The sequence below is a fragment of the Ammospiza caudacuta genome, chromosome 5 (genome assembly GCF_027887145.1).
Source record: "Ammospiza caudacuta isolate bAmmCau1 chromosome 5, bAmmCau1.pri, whole genome shotgun sequence".
NCBI classification, from domain to species: Eukaryota; Metazoa; Chordata; class Aves; order Passeriformes; family Passerellidae; genus Ammospiza; species Ammospiza caudacuta.
This window is the reverse complement of record NC_080597.1, coordinates 24,034,623-24,058,275: the sequence shown is the minus strand read 5'-3', so window position 1 is coordinate 24,058,275 and position 23,653 is coordinate 24,034,623.

Genomic DNA, 23,653 nt, shown 5'->3' with positions numbered 1-23,653 from the left:
AGAGCTGAGAGAAAACTTGCTCCTATACTTCAATCCCAGTTTCTTCTATAGTCCAACTTTGTTTCTCTACCATCAAGCTTCTCCTTTGTTGCTGCTCCAAGCCCCATCCAAGCTGACCTAGAATACTTTCAGGGGTGGGACACCCACAACTTCTCTGGGCAACCTGTTCCAGTGTTCCAGCACTCCCACAGTAAAAAATGCCTTCCTTTCATCTAATATGTCTCTCAAATATTAAATCTAAGCATATAAACTTTGAGGACAGCTTTGAAATTCTTTTGATTTGAAGCCCATTTTATATGAATACTGACTTACAGATGACTAAAAGATGTTGATTGGCATTTGAGCTGACAAGTTTTGAAAAAGTGCACGGAAATTAAAATTGAAACCAGTAAAATTAAAAACTTCTTGCCATTTTCTTTTTCCTCTCCTATTTAAAATTGCATCTGTCAAATATCTGTGCTTTGTGTAAACATCTCAGACACTCTCAGAATAAAGCTTTTCTTTCAGACTAAGTTGCGGTTGACGTAGAACACTAGTAGTAGTGAAAGCTTTTCTGGGCATCAGGGCAGCACCTTCTCCTTGGATTTGTGTGCAGAATGCATTTTATCCAAACTGGAAAATTGATCCCAGCTCTGTTCTATTCATCATTCTTACTGCATCAGGCCTGAAGATTTTGTGAAATGTAGCCTGTGGACCTTGATCATAGCTCATGCGAAATAGATGAGAGGTGATGGAGAAGTTGAGGGAGAGAATAAAGAGCATATGGCCCAGTAAGTATGGACACCAGAAAGTATTTCTTCATGTGATCCATAGCCTGAACAATTGTTTAGCAGCCTTTAAAGCTGGTGTTTGACAAACAGAGCTGAAGCAGATCTTCAAAATATCCAGGATATCAAAATCCATTGAAGCAAATTCCCCTGACCAGTCACCTTGCTGCTGCTGCTAATTCACCCTCCATACCAGCTGATCAGGCCTAACAATGCTGCTGCAAAAATATTGTGAAAAAGGTAGGCACATTTTCACAGATGCAGGGAAAATCCCCTTGGATGATGATTCCAAGGCATAACTTGATGGAGCACGTTATGCAACCTTGTCTACTGTGCAATATCTAAGTTGGTGAGTTCACCATCCGTCAGCATCACTTTAGAAAATAAATGTTTGATCCATAAAAAAAAAAAAAACATATGCCCTGTCTACCTGCTCTATTTTAACCAATGAATAGGCTACGTTCCATCAGCAAAGGGTTTATGATCCTATCTTTCTTTAAACTGTGATAATTCTTTATTTTTTTCTAAATCAGACACTGTCTATTCATAAGATTCAGATGTCCATGGCAGGGGTGTAATTAAGTTCACGTAAAAAATAACCTTTTTGTTATCTTTTTATTAAATTGTCCACATGTTACATCAGTCTGAGAGCTGAAGAAAACCCCTTCATTTGCTCTTTGCCAAGTATCATCCATGTGATGCAAATTCTACTTGAGAAATCACACCCATTCATTGCCATGTAACACTACTAGTAATGCCTTCACAACCTTTTCTTCATCATTAGGTATTTTGGTGAAGTGAATGATTAGAACATAAGCAAGGGCATTTGTTCAAGATGCTCCAGAAAGAGCTGTGGTCTGTTCTCTTCTTTGCTGCCTATGTTAGCACTGAGTTGCAAAAAAAGAAAGATTACTAGGAAAAGTGTTACTTTTAGACTAAATTTCTAATTGATGTTTGGAATACCCTGTTAAATGACAGGGTGCTCTTTAAAATATGGCATCTTAAGTGGGAAAAATCAGCTTTAAAGAGGTTTTGAGACAATTGCTTCTGGAAAAAAAACATTGGAGGCATCTAAGCCATACCATTTTGAAGATTGTTTCAAAAGACAGTTTCTTCATCTAGGAAGAACAGAGGACCATAGATGCAATTCATTTGAAAATGGAGTTCTATTTCTTTCTGGTTGGGATTACTGGACATAATTTCTTGTAAAGTCAAGGGACTGCAGTTAGCTCATCAATAATTTCCTTCCCTGAAATTCATCTGCATTTGCTCTTTTGTCTGGAGTCCCCATTTATTAGTGGTGGTATACTCCATCTATGCGTTAGAATATTCAACTAGAGCGTGTCTCATACTTGCTAGTTAAAAATGGCTGGAACAGAATGGATAGTGCAGTTCTCGTATATAATTGTCTTATTTTGACAAGTTTTCTTTAGACAGTGTTGAAACAACACTAGCAAATAGGAAGTACAGCTTGCAGCAGGGAAAGACACTCTTCTGCTTTCTCAAGTTTCCTGTAGTTAAATAGATGCCAAAAGGCTTTTCATAGTACGGCTACTGTCTTGTAGGAATAATTGATCTAATCCTACCTTGGATAAAATTACTAACAAGATTTTTACTTTTCCACAAGGCAGAACGTTTTTCTTTTAATTATATGTTTTTTGTAAGGTTAAAACATGAACTTGTGCACCAGTCATGTGGAATGTACTCCTACTTCTTAATAAGTTTCACAACCTTCTTTAGAAAATATTCACTCTGTGTAACTTCAAAATAAGAATTCTGGGCATCTTCATTCTATTGTAATTTTCTTTTCTGCCATGCTGGTATTCTTTTCTCTCCTTTTTACCAATAGAAATATTTTTCCTGACACCTATGTAAAAGACCTATGTTTACTCAGTAGTGCAGCATCAGTATATTGTTTAGAATTCTTTCCACTTGGTCCCAAACATATCTGACAGCTAGACAGCAGAGGTTAGCAACAGTGAATGGGAACAACTTCTGAACCATTTCAGTAGATTTCCCAGGAAGGGTTTACTTTCTGCCACTGCAAATTTTCCCACAGATATTGTCTGGTTAACAGTTGCATCAAAAGAGTATTTTTGCACAAACCTTGGGGCAAGCTCTGTCTCAGATTTACTAGTGAATGCAAAGAGGGTGAAAGTGCTGCTTCAAAGCCCTCTGTGCACTTTCTGTACCAAGAGGGGTGACTCCAGAAATAAGTTTTTGATCTCTCTTCAGAACACAAGGCAAGTCATCACCTCATTCATCTTCTTCTGGGCCTCATAACATCTAAAGACTAAGAAGCTCTCTTGCTTGCTAAAGTGTGTTCAGCAAAAACCCCTTTTCCCATCAGCAAATTTGAACACAACTACAAGTGAGTCAATTCCAATGTTGGCAGGGCAATACTCTACCCCAGTATTAACATGCCACTATTAGAAGACTGTGTAAAAATATTTGTGTACAAAGTTATCGGAGGGAAAAATAGAATTGGGAAGAACTGCATATTGTTCTGGAAAAAGCCTCCTGCCACAGTCATACAGACATCATTTGCTGGTATAATTTTTAATAGTTGGAGTTTTAAAAATTTTGTATAAGGTAAAATATTATTGCATCTTTGTGTTTCCTTAACAGAAGTACAGCCATTTCTTAATAGAATAGAAGTAAGCCATTTGAAGATGTACAACTGGCCTTTTAAAATACATATGCTATAGCACACTGTGAAAATAATTAGCTATAAATATAAATCTAAAGGTTTAAAAATATTTTGAATAAAGTAAGTCTAAGGTGATAGAAGAAGAAGAAAACAGCAGCTTTCTTCTGGTGAAAAAAAAAAAAAAAACTGAGGACATTGTATAGTGGAGATGTATTATTTAACTTCCTGAAAAACTGAGTAGGTTTGCTCTTGCCAATGGTTTTCACTAGAAAGGAAGACATTCCTTTTGAAAAAAAAAAACAACTTCAAATTGACTTGACATAAATGTTATGACACTTAACTTCACCAATCCTGAAGAAAACTTCTCATCACTTGATATGGAAATCATGATGGTAATGGAGACAAGGATGTCTAAGCTGTGCCATCAGGTACATAAAAAAGCATTAGAATGCAGGTAAGACTGAGCTCCTGAACTAGTGAGAAGAGAATGCAACAAAGACATTTTCATTTAAGAGTCTTCAGGATGAACAGTAGATCAATTTTTTTCATGTGAAGTATTTATGAATAGAATGAACCTTCAAAATAACACTGTTTTCAAAAACCGGTTTACAGTATCTCTTAGAATGATACACGGTTCTTATTAATAGAAAAAGAAAAGCACTTTTTTCCAAACTGCTGTGCACTCTTAAACAATCTGCAATAAAAATAGTATTTTTTTGTGCTGGGAATGATGTTAATTACAAAAAAGCCTTGTAGCACACTTGGCACTGTAGTCTCTTGATTAGCATAATTTTTTATTCATGTAACAAGTTTCACATTGTTTATTTTTCACCTTTAAATAATGGTGTCTTTGTACTTATGCTGGATCCATGAAGAATTTCTTGGGTGTTATTTTGTACCTGATCCTAAATGGCAGGTTCTGCATTTTGCCATCTGTCTAGCTTTCCCATTTGATGCAGCTTCTGACAGGTATTTTCAGAATTGAAGATTACCTGCAAGAATGATGCATTTTACTCCTTGGTTATTTTTCCTTTACAGCACAATAAGAACAGGAAAATAATGACGGTGACTGCAATCCTTATAGTAATACAAAGACGACTATTATCATCATTAGAAACCAAGCAAGTTGTATTTATTGCACATGCTGTACAACCACTAATGCAAATTACCCAGTAAATTCAAAATGAATCTGTATCATAGGAGTGGATTGAATGTTTCTATTGATATTTTGCTTAAAGCAGAAAATTAATTCTTTTGACAGCCAACTCATAATTGCAACCTCACTTTCAACTACTGCTTTGGAACAGTTGAAACATGTCTGTTTATCAAATGATATGGTACAGTACACAATAGGAAATCAGGTCATAGAGATTCAAAAACAAAAAAAAAAGATCAAAGGACAGATTCATTCACATCTGCAAGCCTTCAAGAGTGTACAGGTCAAATGTCCCCAGAAAACTAGGCTGGTGGAGCAAATTCTCTGTGTTGGCACCAGCAGAAGCAGCTGCTATCTTTATAGGATGCAATCTTGCTTACATCACCCTTCAGAGCAATCTTCTGTACCCCTGCCCAATACACCTGCTCTATTCCTTGGACTTCACGTTTGCATTTCTAAAGAGTCCTGTCCTGCAAACTGACTCAAAGTTCAGGTAATAGATTTCCAAGATTTAGAAATGTTGTGTTGAGTTTATTTATTTCCTATTTCATCCTGTCTAAGCATACTGTATCTTTCTGAAGTGAAATATGTTGAGTATGTCACGTGTATTTTGCATGGTAGTTCTGCTTCACATTAAAACTTCTCACAGACCCTTGTGATACCTTACTGCAAAAATGTATAGCTGCAAAGAGTGGTTGTGGGAACTTAGAAGTACCAGAAAACCATGTAAACAATCTAACAATAGAGGTTGAATTTCTGAATATAATTTCGCCATGTAAAGTCAAAATATAATATTTAAATGATTTCAATATAATGATGAGTGTGGGGTAGAGAGAATCCAGATAGAATTTTTTTCAACAGTTCCAGGAAAAACGTGGCCTTAACTTGGAAGTATAACATTAAATATTTTTATACAGCATGAGTTCTCATTACATAATCATAGGATTTGCATAACTGAATTGGAAACCAGGAAAGAAACTAAGAAAAATTGTCAAACTATAAAAGATGTGAGTTTAAAATTTTCTTTGTATTTCTGATTAAAACTATTAGGTAGCTAAATGGTCACCCATTATTTTAAAAAGCATTTGGACATTAAAAATAGATAAATTTCTGCAGGACTTGGATGTCAGGTATTCTTGAAAAGCTTTATTTCACTGCTTCCCAACCCTGAATCAATCCACTTAAACGCAGCTGTATTTCAGATGCTCAGTGAAACTGTCCATGTAATGCATATAGTTGACAAATAATCTGCAGAAAAAGCTAAATAGATTTGAAGATCTTTTTCTGTAAATGGGATTCAAATTATTGGTAGAAACACACAGATGGGATTTCTGCTGTCTTCTTTAGGCCACTTCCTCCAGAGAGCTCTCCATCAAATCTCTCTAGTTCTACTCTTCTGGTGATCCAAAGTCAGTACTGGGATTGTCCAACTGCATCGAATTACTGTCTGCTATAGGTGCACCCTGAGGGCTTCTGTGTGCAGCATCCCGTGAGCCCTACTAATGTCACCCTGTTGGTATAAACTGAGCTAGTTGGGCCTTAAGGGACAAGATTGTGCACTGATTTTGTAATAGAAATTAGGCACTAAGAAGGACGCTGGAGGATTTAAATATTTCTGCCTCCAGCTTAAGCAACACTAAATCTTGGTCTTTATCTGAAAAACTGGGTGAATTAACCCATTCGGCATTTGTATGCCAAAAATGCCAGTAATACACTAAGAACCATCAAAAGAATAACAATTCCAACAATTACTTTATAAAAATAATTCATTTGAAGACGTCAGAAAGAAGGATGAAACATGCCAATATCCTACCTGAGAATCATTCTGTTGATTTACACAGGTTTTTTATTGTATTCCCATTTAATGCATTGGACACGTGTGCTTGTGATGACACAATTACTTGCAAAGCTTACCAGATAAACTATGTTCTCTTCAAACAGCAAAGCCTTTCTTCATGGTTGCATTTGATAATCACATTTAGACTCAACGGTCTTAAAGGTCCTTTTCAACAAAAGTGATTCCATCATTCTCTAAGTCACACATTCTGCTTGTCCGGGTTTAGGGTAAATTTGGCAGAAAACCTCAAAAAAGGGCGCCCCTCCCAGAAAACCCACCCACATGGCTCCTCCCCTTAACAGGTTTGGGAAAAATTTCCTCAGAGAGAAGTGGAAAAATCCTGCTTATTTAACAGGCAAAGCACTCCCCAGCACACAAAATGAACAATACCAGATGACAAAACCCATTTGCCATTCTGAAGAGATGACAAATTCAGAAAGTATCTCCTGTGGGTGCTTGCTCTGTTATCAATCCCTCCAGCACTGGGAAAGGCTGCTGCCCAGAGTAGGACCCCACAGGCCAAGAAGTGCAAGCTCTCAGTGCTCCCCAGGTCCCAGTCTGGAGCAGGTTCGAGCAGTTCCAAGAAAAGGGAAAGAAAAAAAACAGTCCTGGGAAAACTCTGCCTCAGCCAGCTGAACCAACTTAGAAGCAAAGGAGCTCTCTGTTCTGCTCCGTCAGTGCCCCAGCAACACAGTGCAGCGCAGAATGTGGAGGAATGTTGCTTTTCGAGGGGTGAGTGCAGCCTCTGATAACAAACTCCGTGCTTCTTCTTCTCCCCACCTTTGCTCTCAGAACCAGTCTTGAAGGCACAGAATATAATATCCAGCATTAACAGAGCAAATGGCTGGGGATACAAGCATCATAAAGTCACCCTAGGACACCGCTCTATTGAGATGTCACCAGACGAAGTTTTGGAACTGCCAATTAAAATTCTACTATCACAGTGAAGCTGAGGAGGAAACACAGCTTACTACAGTTACCTTGTGGCATGCCAATACTTCCGTTCAATCACAATGTCTTTTGTTTTTAAGTCTGTGACATCACAGGCATAATTAAACATCTTTTGGACAGGAAGGAAGATACTATTCCTATCATTACACAGATGGGTAAGCTGAAATGCAAAGCAGTTAATTCAAAATGAAACAATGATAAAGTCTATTACCGCGCCTGAGTGGGCGCAGCTGGTGAGAGAGAGACGGTGAATCTTGTTTCTTGAATCAGAAGGCATATTTATTAAGATATTATATATAATACATTATTACTATACTAAATAGAATATAGAGAGAGGTTTTGCAGAGCTGCTAGCTAAGCTAAGAATAGATAGAAAAGAATCCACAACAAAGTTGTGTTCAAGGACTCAGTCCCCTAGCTTGCACTGGTGATTGGCCCTTAATTATAAACATAGAAAATGAGCCAATCAAGGTGTTCCTGTTGCATTCCCCAGCAGCTGATAATAATTGTTTACCTTCTCTTCGGGGGCCTCTGGCCTCCCGAAGACGCAGAAATCTGAAAGAAAGGATTTCTGTGGAGAAATGTCTGCGACAAAAGTCAATACTAAAACTCACTACAGTTTTGTTTACTACCCTAAATCCTTACTATCCCAAAATACAAGAACAGCTGTAAAAGCCTTTACAGTTTTTTGTGGCTACTTAATTTTTTCCTATACCTATACATTGTAGTGTAAGGGAAAAACAATCCCAAAAATGGTAATCCACAACAAAGCATTCTTGACATCATATTCAGGTTTTGCGTAGTGAGCTCTTCACCTGATCAAGTTATTCCATTGCAAGAGTTTGGGGAGTATCTTAGAGGGCTGGGTGTTGTTTGGTTTGAAACCATCTTGATGATTCATGTCACCAGTAGCAATGAGAAAGTTTAAAATAAGATAGCATTATACATTGATTTTCATATATGACAGACATATTCCTACAACACAGAAGGCTAACCTAATGCTTTACTACAACATGACTGAAGTGGCATCCTGTTCCTCATAGGTTTTCTGTTTACTTTTGGCTGCTTTCTTACCAAATTAATGATCTGATCCAGCTCAAAAAGGAACCAGATAAGTGTCAGAGCTTTCAAACACAAAAAGAGATGCAAAATGGTGATTTGTAGGTGCATTTGAAAATAGAACTTTTTGTACTTTTCACAGACACATGGCATTCTCTAGAATGATATTGCTCCAAAGTTTTGGTGTTGTTTCCCCTCTCCCCTCAATTCTAAAAGTTACGCATTCTTTTTGGCCATTTTAGTAAACAGATTTTCTGATACATGTGAAAGATGATCTGAAGTTCTCCTCATTTGCCTCACAACCATCCCAAGGACAGACATCGGGACCCTGAGGCCCTTGAGAAGAATTCTGGCCTGCCAAGTGATTGTTCGCAGCTATGTCTACAGTGACTGCTTCTAGAAGGGCCTGCAAAGGGGCAACGCACCCCTATGTGCTTACACATGCTTCACAACACTAGGCCAGTAATTTTCCCACCTCTTGGCCAGAAGAACTTACCGGGGCAACTTTGGTAGTCCTGTCATGGAAAATCCTTCATCTGCTCCACTACTCATAAGATTTATAGGATTGTACAGGAAGGAAATGGCATCAAATGCTAGAAAGACTCTGGGCAGTGTACTTCTAGACAGAAAGGCCACTGATGGAAAACCAACTAAACTGGCACCAATGCAGCAGCATTGTACGAAACCCCAGAAATGTCCACTGCCTCAGTCTCTGCCATTCCATTCAGATGCACACGGCAGCTCTGCAACATTCCTACTGATCATCTCCCTGGCAAAATGGAATGAAGGTCCGTGGTGATGCAGGGTCCCCAGGCAGATGCAAAGGAGAGCTGCTTTCTTGCAAAACCCAGGCTTTTGAAGAAGTCAGGCCTTTCTCAGTTCCATAGCTTTAAGCCATAACAAACATCATTCAACCAACCACCATGCACCACAATGGGAACACACGACGGTTCTAGAACTTGTTGGTCTACCTCTAATTCAGCTGCCTCACCTTCCCACAGTCCTTTTCTACTTAGCCAAAGAACCGGGCCTCAGCCCAAGGCCTTCCTTTTGTAAACTTCTAGCTATATGAAGCAGCAAACCACTACTTTCTTCTGTGCCAAGACTTGAGGTAGACAATTTGCATCTGCCCTTCCAGTGAAACCTAATGGCGAGAGAAAAGCCTCTCAGAGATGTTCAGTCATTCCATTTTCTAGACAGGCCAAATCAAAAGAAAAGCAAGCTATGGGATTGTGTACTTGCTCTTACAAAACACCTGCTGCCCTCTGACAACTAGCAGAAAACCAGCAAAACTGAGACTTGAGGCAAACAACCCTTGGAAGGGAAAAACGATGTGATCAATAAAGACAACACATTTCCAGGCTATCGAGATACTTGAAATGTCAGCAAAGGCTTGAGAGCAAAGGCTGAACTAATGGGGAAAGGGTAAAAGAATCCCAAGAAAAACATGACCAAAGATTAAAAGAATTCCAAGAAAAACATAGGCAACTGACCTCTTGAAGCCTTCAGGAAGTCAGTGGCTGCTGATTTAGATAGGCCATTCAAGTTAATTGACCTGTGCGCCTTCCACTCCTTTTTCACCTGGCAGCATCACAGGGTGAATTGTAACCATGGAATCACAATACCTTGGATTCTGTTCTTAGCTTTAGGAGAGAAATACAGCAGATGAAGTACCTGTTACTTGATGTGATAACCAGGAACACAGAGCTGATACATTTCATTCTTGTGCAATCACAACTAGCAATACTAAGAGGATAGGATTGGCTTATTTTCATGACACTTTTCTTGTTTTACAGCCTGCTCTGATTCTGGTGAAACTTTTTCATTAGCTTCTCTCTAAATGGTGAAAGTCCAATTCAATGTCCCTCCCTACTGATGCAGGTTTACCATTCGGTTTGTTGAGCCTAAAAATGGAATTGGAACTAGAGGGAATTACTGTGTTTTCATCATCCGGTCTGTTCAGACAATCTCAGGCTGATAAAGCCTAGATGCTATTGCTAAATACTCTGTTTCCCCCAAGAGAAGAGGCATGCAATTTAATCCAACTTTTTGTAACAAACTCCAGTAATAAAATATCCAGTCATACAAATAGGCACAAAAAAGCAGGAAGAATTATTGGACCATATAGGGAAGCAACCTTCTCACCTTTTTTGGAATGAGCATAATCTGCTAGCTGAAGTAACAAACTTGAGGGCAGAAATGTCCCTACTACTGAGAAGTTGATTGACAGGGGAACCACCTAAGCTCTCTGACTTTCCTTTTTCTATTGATTGGTCAAGCCTAGTAGCCTAAAATTTACGGGGTCAATCAAAAACAAATGCTAATCTAGTCAGAGGTCTGTGAAAAGTCCAAAACTATGCGGAGCTCTTCTTCGACAATGGAAATGGAAGCAGAGCTACCAATCTATTTCCTTGCAACATATCCCTAAAAGCCATTCCATTCTATTCATAACTAATGTATAGCTGCCAGTACAATCAGGAAAAGATGAAATTTACTGATGTCAGCAAGGGAAGGATTTGAAAGAATTATTCCCATTAATAATCGTCTAGGCAGTAACGCTATCATTCAAATTGGCGCCCTTTTAGTAAGTATCCCATGTGGGAAATTCAGGACTCCTGGACAATGGACCAAGAGGATTAAGCAGAAGTCATTGACTATTGACATGATGCACTTACACATTCTAACTCTCTGCACGCGCAAGTCCCACATTTCTTATTGGTGCCTTTGTCTTGTCCAGGCATTCTGCATGCCCCTCCCAGAAGATATGTATGGTTACAGTCCAAGTGCTTTACTCCCTCCGTTATCGAGTTCTTGTGGTCTTGGAATTTGGTTTCTCAACTTCTCTTTCTTATTTTAGCATGGCTTATGTCTTAGTAACCTTGATGAATTCCAGAGGGCCACAAGAAAATTCGGATAAGAACAGTTCCAAGCTGGATGGCTGGTGCACCCTGTAGTCTAAGTGGTTCCGATACATTGCTACAATTCCCCCTTCTTATTCTTCTTGCAACAACCAGACCCTTTCCACCATATTTTCTTCAAGACACTCACCAGTTTTGTGATGCATGCAATAAAATAATGTAATAATAATATAACAGTGACTACTAGTAATAACAAAGTTCTTTTTACGAGATCTTTATACCATCGAGTTCTTTCCCATCTCTCAAACCATTCATGGATACCCCACCCACTCTCAATCAATTACTTCATGTTATCTTTTAGCTGTTTGAGTTTCCTGTGAATGACTGCAGAATGGTCAGTGAAATTCATACAACACATTCCTTCAAAATCCTCCTATTCGTGCCAATGTGCTAATACCAATAAATCAATCGCAGTTTAAGTTTTCAGTGTGTCATGTCTAATGGTATCTATGTCAATGAGCAATTGATTTAAAATAGCTGACCGTACCTTTAGTTTTTTGAACATTCAGCATCCCAACTTACTAGGTGTAGTGAAAGCTTGAGCAGCAGCGACACCTACCATAAGGAATGGCACTATTAACCCAGCTGGACTGCCCAAACCACTACAAAATTGTGGCAATCAGGTGTTCAGCTTCTGCTTCTTTCAGATCCCTGGGGGCAAAGAATGGACTTTTATGCGCACAGAGCCTTGTGCAGTCAGCGTTGCGCTCTGGAGCACGGCTTCCACTGAAAGGTGCCCGGGACCGACACTTAGCTTTGGAGAGCTCTGTATCTCCGTCTTTAGCGACTCTTGTCATCTACATCTTAGCAAAAAGCTTTTCCACAATACATCTTAGCAAAAAGCTTTTCCACAATGTGTCACACGGAGAAACTGCTCCAGTACAGAAAACATCTCTGATCATGTTCTAGAGGTTGTACAGAGGTCTGCAGAGTGTTTTGTAAGGAGGAAAAGATAGTTGTCCAAAACGCCTTCCATTCGAAAGTTAATGTGGATGGGAAAGACAGGAGAGTGGTAAGGTACTGTTTTCTATCAGCTGCAAGCTGCACCCACAATCCCAGTGTTGTGCAGCTTCGCTCTTCACCTTTCGGAAGCTGCCGCTCTCTCTGTCTCCCGGAGGTGAAGAAGCAGCTTCTTCCCATGAAGAGCATTGTTCCAGTCGCACGGCACGGTGCTGGTCGCAGTGTGCTCTGGAGCTTCTATAATCTGCCACACGGAACCGGGGAATGTGAGTTTAGTTTGACCGGGAAAAGAGCCCAGGATTGCATTCGGGACCTCTGCCTTAAGTGGCAGGCTGGCTCTTGAGATTCTGCAATACGCAGTATGGACCCCACACCCAAGGTGCACCAGTGCCAACTTTGGCTTTTTTGACAGTGCCGAGTGGTTCTGGCTCTCAGACATCTGGAACAGAGTTCAGTGAGTTTTGTTTGCCAGGGAAATGGCCAACATTTCTGTTAGGAGACCTGTGGCTGAGAGAGCCAGTCTGTGTCTTCAAATTCCGCAATACGCTGGATGGTTCCCAGACCCAAGCTGGCACTGGTGCCAAGTCGTGCTGGTTTGACAATGCAAAACGACTCCTGCAATATGCCATCAAGATGCAGGGCAGGTGAGTTTTGTTTGCCAGGGAAAAGAGCTGAGGTTTTTGTTCAGGGGCCTGTGGCTGGGGTGGACGGCTGGCTCCTGAAATTCCACAATACACAGGATCATTCCCCGGCTCAAGCTGGCACCAGTGCCAAGTTGGACTTGTTTGACAGTGTCAAGTGGCTCCTGCAATCAGCCATCAAGGACCAGGACTGGTGAGTTTTCATTTCATAGGAAAATGGCCGAGATTTGAGTTCTGGGGCCTGAGGCTGGAGTTGTAGGCTGTCCCCTGAAATTCCATAATACGCAGGATGTTTCCCAGATGCAAGCTAGTACCAGTGCAAAATCAGGCTGGTTTTACAGTGCCTCGTGGCTCCTGCAACGTGGCATGAAGAACTGAGGCTGGGGAGTTTTGTTTGCCAGGAAATAAGAGCAAGGTTTTTATGTGGAGGGCTGTGGAAGGAGTGGATGGCTGGCTCCTGATATTCCACAATACAAAGAATGCTTCTCAGACACAAGCTGGCACCAGTGCCAAGTCTGGGTAGTTTGACAGTGCCAAGTGGCTCCTACAATCTGCCATCAAGAACCGGAGTAGGTGTGTTTTGTTTGCCAGGGAAAAGAGCCGAGGTTTGCGTTCAGGGCCTATGTCTTGAGTGGCTGGCTGGCTCCTGAAATTCCACAATACAAAGAATGCTTCTCAGACCCAAGCTGGCACCAGTACCAAGTCGTGCTGGTTTGACAGTGCCAAGTGGATCCTGCAATTGACTGTCAAGGACCAAGGCTTGTGATTTTAGATTTCCAGCAAAAATGGGACAGTATTTCTGTATGTGGGCCTGTGGCTGAGAGTGGCCGGCTGGCTAGTGAAATTTCGCAATACGCAAGATTGTTCCCAGACCCAATCTGGAACCAATACCAAGTCGGGCAGGTTTCATAGTGCCAAGTGACTCCTGAATCTGCCATCAAGAACCGGCAATGGTGAGTTTATTTTGCCAGGAAATATGGGCCAGAAATCTTGTTTGGGGCCTGTGGCTGCAAGTGGCCTGATGGCACCAAAATTCCACGATACACAGCATGGTTCCCGACCCAAGCTGGCATCAGTACCAAGTTGGGCTGGTTTGACTGTGCCAAGTGGCTCCTGCAATCTGACATCAAGAACGAGGGAAGGTGAGTTTAGTTTGCCAGGGAAAAGAGCCGAGGTTTGTCTTCATGCCAATGGCTGGCAGGCTCCTGAAATTCAGCAAAACGCTGGATGGTTCCCAGACCCAAGCTGGCACCAGTGGGAAGTCAGGCTGGTTTGACAGTGCCAAGTGACACCTGCAATCTGCCATAAAGAACTGGAGCAGGTGTGTCGCAGACATTTTTTCACAGAAATCCTTTCTTTCAGATTTCTGCGTTGAGGGAAGGCAAAGACCTCAGAAGAGAATTTAAAAAATTATTATCAGCTGCTGTGGAATGCAACAGGGGCACCTGGATTGGCTCATGTTCCCATGGTTATAATTGAAGGCCAGTCACAGGTGCGGGCTGGGGACACAGTCCCTGGACACAACTTTGTTATAGATTCTTTTCTTGCTATTCTTAGCTTAGCTAGCAGCTCTGCAACTTCTCTCTTTATTCCTATTAGTATAGTTATAATGTATTATATATCATATAACAATAAATCCAGCCTTCTGATCTAGAAACAAGATTCACCGTCTCTCTCTCACCAGCAGCGACCCCATGCAGGGCGCTATAATACAGGTGAGTTTGTTTTGCCAGGAAATACTAGTGAGGTTTTTATTCAGGGACCTGTGGCTGGAGTGGCCTGCTGGCTCCTGAAATTCCAGAATATGCAGGATGGTTCCCAGACCCAAGCTGGCAACAGTTGCAAATCAGGCTGGTTTGACAGTGCCAAGTGGCTCCTGCAGTCTGCCATCAAGAACCGAGGCTGGTGAGTATAGTTTGCAAGGGAAAAGGGGCCAGCAATTCAGTTCGGGGGCCTGTGGCTGTGGGTGGCTGGATGGCACATGAAATTCCACAATACGCAGGATTGTTCCCAGAACCAAACTGACACCAGTGCAGAATAAGGCTTGTTTGACAGTGCCAAGTGGCTCTTGCAATCTTGCATCAAGAACTGAGGCTGGTGAGTTTTGTTTGCCAGGAAAAATGGGCCAGCATTTCTATTTGGGGGCCTACAGTGGAGGGAGGCCGGCTGGCTTGAGTAATTCTGCAATAGGCATGATGGTTCCCAGACACAAGCTGACACCAGTACAAACTGGGCCTCGTTTGACAGTGCCAAGTGTCTTCAGCAATCTGCCATCAAGAACCAAGGCTGGTGAGTTCAGTTTGTCAGGAAAAATGGGCCAGCAATTCTGTTCGAGAGCCTCTGGCCAAGATTGGCCAGATGGTTCCTGAAATTCCGCAATACGCAGGATGGTTCCCAGACCAAAGCAGGCACCAGTTGCAACTCGGGCTGGTTTGACAGTGGCAATTCACTCCTGAAATCTGCCATTAAGGACTGAGGCTGCTGAGCTTAGTTTTCCAGGAAAAATGTGCCAGGAATTTTCTTTGGGGGCCTGTGGCTGTGAGTGGCCAGATCACTCCCGAAATTCTGCGATACACAGGATGGTTCTCAGACCAAAGCTGGCACAAGAACCAAGTCGGGCTGGCTTGACAGTGGCAAGTGGCTCCTGCAATCTGCCATTAAGAAACATGACAGATGAGTTTTCTTTTCAAAGGAAAATTGCCGAGATTTGATTTCAGGCACCAGTGGCGGAGAGCAGCCAGCTCTCTCCTGAATTCGGCAATACGCAGGATTGTTCCCAGACCCAAGCTGGCACTGCTACAAACTCGGATTGGTTTGACAGTGCCAAGTGGGTCCTGCAATCTGCCATCAAGATCTGAGGAAGGTAAATGTTGTTTGCCAGGAAAAATGGGCCAGCAATTCTGTTTGGGGGCCTTTGGCTGAGAGTGGCCTGCTGGCTTCTGAAATTCCGCTATACGCAAGATGGTTCCCAGAACCAAGCTGGCACCAGTTCCAAGTCGGGCTGGTTTTACAATGCCAAGTGGCTCCTGCAGTCGGCCATCAAGAACTGAGGCTAGTGAGTATTATTGGCCAGGGAAAAGAGCCGAAGTTTGTGTTCGAGGCCTGTGGCTGGAGTGGCCGGCTGGCTCCTGAAACTCATCAATATGCAGGATGGTTCCCAGACCCAAGCTGGCACCAGAGGGAAGTCGGGCTGGTTTGACAGTTCCAAGAGGCTCCTGCAACGTGCCATCAAGAACCGAGGCTGGTGAGTTTAGTTTGCCAGGAAAAATGGGCCATCAATTCCGTTTGGGAGGCTGTGGCTGAGAGCGGCTGGATGGTTCCTGAAATTCCGTGACAGTATGGTTCCTAGACTCAAGCGGGCACCTGTGCAGAATCAGGCTGGTTTGACAGTGTCAAGTGGCTCGTGCAACGTGCCATCAAGAACTTAGGCTGGTGAGTTCAGTTTGCCAGGGAAACGATCTGTGGTTTGTGTTCGAGGCCTATGGCTGGAGTGGCCGGCTGGCTCCTGAAATTTCGCAATATGCAGGATGATTCCCAGACGAAAGTTGGCACTAGTGCCAAATCAGGCTGGTTTGACAGTGCCAGGTTTCTCCTGCAATCTGCCATCAAGAACCGAGGCTGGTGAGTTTAGTCTTGCAGGAAAAATGGGCCAGGAATTCAGTTTGAGGGCCTGTGGCTGTAAGAGGCCGCATCACTCCTGTAATTCTGCGACATGCAGAATGGTTCCCAAAGCCAAGCTGGCACCAGTATCAAGTTGGGCAGGTTTGACAGTGGAAAGTGTCTCCTGCAATCTGCCATTAAGATCCAGGACAGATGAGTCTTCTTTTACAAGAAAAATTGTCAAAGTTTGAGTTCAGAGACCTGTGGCTGAGAGTGGCAGGTTATCTCCTGAAACTCTGAAATACACAGGATGGTTCCCAAGAGGAAGCTGGCACCAGTTCCAACTCAGGTAGGTCTGACAGTGTCAAGTGGCTCCTGCAGTCCGCCATCAAGACCGGGAAAGGTGAGTTTAGTTTGCCAGGGTAAAGAGCCAAGGTTTTTGTTCAAGGCCTGTGACTGAGAGTGGCCGGCTGTCTTCTGATATTCCAGAATATGCTGTATGGTTCCGTGGCCCAGGGTGGCACCTATGCCAAGTCAGGCTGGTTTGACAGTGCCAAGTGGCTCCTGCAATCTGCCATCAAGAACCGAGGCTCCTGAGTTTAGTTTTGCAGGACAAATGAGCCAGGAATTCCGTTTGGGGGCTTGTGGCTGTGAGGGGCCGGATCACTCCTGTAATTCTGCAATACGCAGGATGGTTCCCACACCCAAGCTGGCACCAGTGGGAAGTCGGGATGGTTTGACACTGCCGAGTGGTCCTGTAATCTGCCATCAAGATCTGGGCCTGGTGAGTTTTCTATTCAATGGAAAATGGTCGAGATTTGAGTTCAGGGGCCTGAGGCTGGAGTTTTTGGCTGGCTGCTGAAATTCCACTATATGCAGAGCGGTTCCCAGAGCCAAGCTGGCACCAGTAACAACTCAGAGTGCCCTGACAGTGCCAAGTGGCTCCTGCAATCTGCCATCAAGAACCGAGGCTGGTGAGTTTAGTTTGCCAGGGAAAATGGGCGAGCAATTCCATTTGGGAGCCTGTGGCTGAGAGTGGCCGGATGGTTCCTGAAATTCCACGATACACAGTATGGTTCCCAGACCCAAGCTGTCACCAGTGGGAAGTCGGGCTGGTTTGACAGTGCCAAGTGGCTCCTGCAATGTGCCATCAAGAACCGAGGCTGGCGATTTTGTTTGCCAGGAAAACGAGCCAAGGTTTGTGTTTGGGGCCTATGGCTGGAGTGGCTGCCTGGCTCCTGAAATTCTGCATTACGCAGGATGGTTCCAAGGCTGAAGCTGGCACCAGTGGGTAGTCGGGCTGGTTTGACAGTGCCAAGTGGCTCCTGCAATCTGGCATCAAGGAACCAGGAAAGGTGAGTTTAGTTTGCCAGGAAGAAGGGGCGAGGGTTTTATTCGATGGCCTGTAACCAGAGTGGCCAGATTTCTCATGATATTACAGATTATGCCGGATTATTCCCAGATCTAAGAATCCACCAGTGGGAAGTCGGGCTGGTTTGACAGTGCCAAGTGGCTCCTTTAATCTGCCTTTAAGAACCGGGGCTGGTGAGTATTGTTTCGCAGGAAAAAGGGGCCAGAAATTCTGTTTGGGGCCTGTGGCTATGGGAGGCCTGATGGCTCTTCAAATTTCACAATACGCAAAGATGCTTCCCAACCCAAGAAGGTAACAGTGTCAACTCAGGCTGGTTTCAGAAGGCCAAGTCACTCCTGCAATCTGCGATCAATAATCAAGAGAGATGAATTTTCTTTCCATAGGAAAATGGCTGAGATTTGGGTTCAGGGGACTCTGGCTGTAGTGGCCGGCTGGAACCTGAAAATCCGCGATCCGCAGGATGGTTCCCAAACCCAAGCTGGCACCAGTGAAGAACAAGGCTGGTTTGACAGTGCCAAGTTGCTCCTGCAATCGGCCCTCAAGAACCGGGGAAGATGAGTTTAGTTTGCCAGGGAAAGAGCCGAGGTTTGGCTTCCGAGCCCATGGCTGGCGAGGCCGGCTGGGTCCTGAAATTCCACAATATGCAGGATTGTTCCCAGACCCAAGCTGGCAGCAGTACCAAGTCAGGCTGGTTTGAAAGTGCCAAGAGGCTCCTGCAATCTACCATCAAGAATAGCGGAAGGTGATTTTAGTTTGCCAGGGAATAGAGCCAAGGTTTGTGTTTGGGGCCTGTGGCTGAAGTGGCTGGATGGCTCCTTAAATTCTGCAATTCGCAGGATGGTTCCCAGACACTGGGTGGCACCATTGCCAAGTCATGCTGGTTTGACAGTGCCAAGTGGCTCCTGCAATCTGCCATCAAGAACTGGAGCAGGTGATTTTATTTGCTAGGAAAAATGGGCCAGCATATCTTTTTGGGGACCTGTGGCTGAGAGTGGCCAGATGGCTCCTGAAATTCCGCATTACGCAGGATAGCTCCCAGACTCAAGCTAGCACCAGTTGCCACTCAGATTGGTTTGACAGTGCCAATTGCCTTCTGGAATTGGCCCTCAAGAACCTGGGAAGTTGATTTTGCTTTGCGAGGGAAAACAGCCGAGGTTTCTCTTAGGGGCCTATGGCTGGAGTGGCTGGCTGTCTCCTGAAGTTTCACAATACACTGGATGGTTCCCAGACCAAAGGTGGCACCAGCGCCAAGTCAGGTTGGTTTGAGAGTGCCAAGTTGCTCCTGCAATCTGCCATCATAAACCAGGACAGATGAGTTTTCTTTTCAAAGAAAAAGGGCCAAGGGTTTTGATCAGGCACCTCTGGCTGAGAGTGGCTGGCTGTCTCCTGAAATTTTGCAATACGCAGGTTGGTTCCCAGACCCAAGCTGGCACCAGTGCCAAGTTGGACTACTTTGACTGTGTCAACTGCCTGCTGCAATCTACCATCAAGAACAGGGGAACTTGAGTTTAGCTTGCCAGGGAAAGACCCAAGGATTTTGTTGGGGGTCCATGGCTGGTGTGGCCGGCTGGTTCCTGAAATTCCGCGATACGCAGGATTGTTCCCAGACCCAAGCTGGCAGCAGTACCAAGTCAGGCTGCTTTGACATTGCCAAGTGACTCCTGCAATCTTCCATCATGAACCAAGGCTGGTGAGTTTAGATTTCCAGGAAAATGGGCAAGCAATTCTCTTTGGGGTCCTGTGGCTGAGCCCTGCCGGCTCACTCCTGAAATTGCGCACTACACAGGATGTTTCCCAGACTCAAGCTGGCACCAGTCCCAAGTCAGGCTGCTTTGACAGTGCCAAGTGACTCCTGCAATCTGCCACCCAGATTCAAGGCAGGTGAGTTTAGTTTGCCAGGAAAAATGGGCCAGCAATTTTGTTTGGGAGCCTGTGGCTCTGGGTGGCCTTATGGCACCTGAAATTCCTCAATACGCGGGATGGTTCCCAGACCCCAGGTGGCACCATTGTCAAGTCATGCTGGTTTGACAGTGCTAAGTGGCCCCTGCAACGTGCCATCAGGGACCGAGGCTGATGGATTGAGTTTCCCGGAAAAATGGGCAAGAGATTCCGTTTGGGGGCCCGTGGCTGGGAGTGGCCGGCCGGCTCCTGAAATTCCTCAATACACAGGATGGTTTGCAGACCTGAGCTGACACTTGTACCAAGTCGGGCTACTTTTACAGTGTCAAGTGGATCCTGCCATCCAGAACCGAGGCTGGTGAGTTTAGTTTGCCAGGAGAAATGGGAAAGCACTTCTGTTTGGGGACATGTGGCTGACAGTGGCTGGATGGCTCCAAAAATTCCACAAAATGCAGGATGGTTCCCAGATCCCAGGTGGCACCATTGTCGACTTGGGCTGGTTTGACAATGCCAATTGACTTCTGGAATCGGCCATCAAGAACCAGGGACAGTGAGTTTAGTTTTCCAGGGTAAAAAGCCGAAGTTTGTGTTCAGGGCTTGTGGATAGACTGGCTGGCTGGCTCCTGAAATTCCGCAATACTGAGGATGGTTCCCGGGCCCAAGATGGCACCAGTTCCAAGTCAGATTTGTTTAACAGTGCCAAGTGGCTCCTTCAATTGGCCATCAGGAATGGGGAAGAGTGAGTTTAGTTTGCAAGGAAAAAGAGCTGAGGATTGTGTTCGGAGCCTATGGCTGGAGTGGCTGGCTGGCTCCTGAAATTCCGCAATACGCAGGATGGTTCCCAGACCCACGCTGGCACCAATACCAAGTCGGGCTGATTTGACAGTACCAAGAAGGTCCTGCAATCTGCCATCAAGATTCAGGGCAGGTGCCTTTTCTTTTCAAAGGAAAATGGCCGAAGGTTGAGTTAAGAGACCTGTGGTTGGAAAGGTCGGCTTGATGCTGAAATGTGTATTGCGGAATTTCAGGAGCCAGCTGACCACTCCAGGATGATTCCAAGACCCAAGCTGGCACCAGTGCCAAGTCAGGCTGGTCTGACAGTGCCAAGTGGCTTCTGCAATCTGCTATTAAGAACCAGGATGGTTCCCAGACCCAAGCTGGTAACAGTACCAAGTCAGGCTGGTTTGACAGTGCCAAGTGGCCCCTGCAATCTACAATGAAGTACCAGGCAAGATGAGTTTAATTCTCCAGGAAAAATGGGCCAGCATTTCTGTTTGGAGGCCTGTGGATGAGAGTGGCCAGCTGTCTCCTAAAATTCTGCAATACGCAGGAGGGTTCCCAGACCCAAGCTGGCACCAGTGCAGAATCAGGCTGGTTTGACAGTGCCAAGTTGCTCCCGGAATTTTCCATCAAGAACGGGAGCAGGTGAGTTTTGTTTGCCAGGAAAAAGGAGAGAGGTTTTTATTAGAGGGCCCATGGCTTGAGTGGTCAGCTGGCTCCTGAAGTCGCAATATACACAGGATGGTTCACAGACCCAAGCCGGCACCAATACCAAGTCAGGCTGGTTTGACCATGGCAAGTGGCTGCTGCAATCTGCCATGAAGAACCAGGACATATGAGTTTCCTTTTCAAAGAAAAAGGTCGAGGTTTTAGTTGAGGTGCCTGTGACTTAGTGTCCAGTTGTGTCCTTAAATTCTGCAATACGCAGGATGGTTTCCGACCCAAGTTGGCACCTGCGTCAACACGGGCAGGTTTTACAGTGCCAAGTGGCTCCTGCAATCTGCCATCAAGAACCGAAGGTGGTGAGTTTAGTTTGCCAGGGAAAATCGGCCAGCATTTCTTTTTTAGGGAGCTTTGGGTTAGAGGGTCCAGATGGCTGCTGAAATTCTGCAATACGCGGGATGGTTCCCAGACCCAAGATGACACCAGTGCCAAGTCAGGCTGGTTTGACAGTGGCAAGTGGCTCCTGTAACCTGCCATCAAGAACCAGGGAAGGTGAGTTTAATTCTCCAGGATAAATGGGCCAGGATTTCTGTTTGGGGGCATGTGGTAGAGAGTGGCCAGCTGGCTCCTGAAATTGCAATATACACAGGACGGTTCCCAGACCCAAGCTGGCAACAGTACAGAATAGTGCTGGTTTGACAGTGCCAAGTGGCTCCTGCAATCTGCCATCAAGAACGGAGGCTGGTGAGTTTAGTTTGCCTGGAAAAATTGGGACAGCATTTCTGTTTAGGGGCCTGTGGCTGGTGTGGCCAGAGGTCTCCTGAAATTCCACAATACACAGGATGGTTCCCAGACCCAAGGTAGCCTCAGTGCCAAGTTGGGCTGATTAGATAGTGCAATGTGGCTCCTGCAATCTGCCATCAAGAAGCGGGGCAGGTGAGATTATTTTGCTAGGGAAAAGAGCTGTGGTTTTTGTTTGGAGCCTATGGTTGACATAGCCGGCTGGCTCCTGAAAATCCGCATTATGCAGGATGGTTCCCAGACCCAAGCTAGCACCAGTGCCAAGTCAGGCTGGTTTGACAGTGCCAAGTGGATCCTGCAATCTGCCATCAAGATTCGGGCCACGTGAGTTTAGTCCTCCAGGAAAAACGGGCCAGCATTTCTGTCTGGGGGCCTGTGGATGGAGTGGCCTGCTGGTTCCTTAAATGCCGCAATACACAGGATGGTTCCCACACCCAAGCTGGCTCCAGTGCAGAATCAGGCTGGTTTGACAGTGCCTAGTTTCTCCTGGAATCTTCCATCAAGGACGGGAGCAATTGAGTTTTGTTTGCCAGGAAAGACAAGCGAGGTTTTTATTCAGGGTCCTGTGTCTGGAGTGGCCGGCTGGCTCCTGAAATTGCAATATACGCAAGATGGTTCCCAGAACCAAGCTGGCACCAATACCAAGTCAGGCTGGTTTGGCAGAGGCAAGTGGCTGCTGCAATCTGCCATGAAGAACCAGGAGATATGAGTTTCCTTTTCAAATAAAGAGGGTGGAGATTTTAGTCGAGGCGCCTGTGTCTCTGAGTATCCAGCTACATCCTGATATTCTGCAGTATGCAGGATGTTTCCCAGACCCAAGCTGGCGACAGAACCAAGTCGGCTGGTTTCACAGTGCCAAGTGTCTCCTGCAATCCACCATCAAGAACTGAGGCTGTTGGTTTTAGTTTGCCACGAAAAATGGACCAGCATTTCAGTTTGGGGGCCAGTGGCTGTGAGTGGCTGGCTGGCTCCTGCAATTCCGCAATGCACAGGATGTTTCACAGACCCAAGCTGGCACCAGTGCCAAGCCAGGCTGGTTTGACTGTGCCAAGTGGCTACTTCAATCTTCCATCAAGAACCGGAGCAGGTGAGTTTTTTTGCCAGGAAAAAGGAGCGAGGTTTTTATTAGAGGGCGTGTGGCTGGAGTGGCCAGTGGGCTTCTGAAATTCCGCAATATGCAAGATGTTTTGAAGACCCAGGCTGGCAACAGTACTAAGGTGGGCTGGTTTGAGATGGCCAAGTTGCTCCTGCAATCTGCCATGAAGAACCAGGACAGATGAGTATTCTTTTCAAAGAAAAAGGTCAAGGATTTAGTTCAGGTGCCTGGGGCTGACAGTGGCTGGATGGCTCCTGAAATTGCAATATATGCAGGATGGTTCCCAGACCCAAGCTGTCATTAGTGCCAAGTCCGGCTGGTTTGACAGTGCCAAGTGGCTCCTGCAATCTGGCATCAAGAACTGAGTATGGTGGGTTTACTTTGCCACGAAAAATGGGCCAGCATTACTATTTGGGGGACTGTGGATCTGTGTGGGCAGCTGGCTCCTGAAATTCCGCAATACACAGGATGTTTCGCAGACCCAAGCAGGCACCAGTGCCAAG